The following is a 645-nucleotide window of genomic DNA, read 5'->3' on the forward strand; positions in this document are numbered from 1 at the left end:
AGGGACCCTCACTTTCTACATTTCCTTAGGAATATCTGTGCTGGTTAGGAATCTTTGTTGCTAGTGTAGGGGAGGAAGCATAATTTTCCTTCTACCCTTCTGAATTCTAAGCTGAAGCCCCTATAACAAAAGACAGATTAACAAGAGAAAAAGTTTATTAATATGTACACCTCATGTACACATGGGAGATACCCAGGGAAAAATAAGTAACTTGAAGGTGGCTTAGAATTCAGACTTAAACACAGCCTTAATAAGGAAAGAAGAGGGGAGATGTAGGCCTCTTAGGCGGGGAGTGAATGATTTTTAGGGAGGATGGATGGGCCCTTAGAAGAATAGATGGGAGGTATGATAGTTTGTGATGAAGGTGTGTGTGGGTGTGGTGTCCACTTCTAGTCTCCTCTCCTGCAATGAGTCAGTCTTCCCTGGTTCGTGAAACTCCTAGGGAAGGGATTGTGACAATTGAGTTCCTTTTGGAGGATCTGTGTTTAAGAAGACAAAGGGAGTTCAGAGAAAGCCTCTCACTGCATTTGCTGGTTTTCATTTCAAGTGCCTTCAGGTCAAAATAATCAATATACCAAAGGGGCATATTTTGGGTTGGCATGTCCTGCTACCCTTTCTAGCACTTGTTTCTGCTGCTAGGCATGA

The sequence above is a fragment of the Callorhinus ursinus genome, unplaced genomic scaffold (genome assembly GCF_003265705.2).
Source record: "Callorhinus ursinus isolate GAN/ISIS: 27379988/994484 unplaced genomic scaffold, GSC_fseal_2.0 scaffold11, whole genome shotgun sequence".
NCBI classification, from domain to species: Eukaryota; Metazoa; Chordata; class Mammalia; order Carnivora; family Otariidae; genus Callorhinus; species Callorhinus ursinus.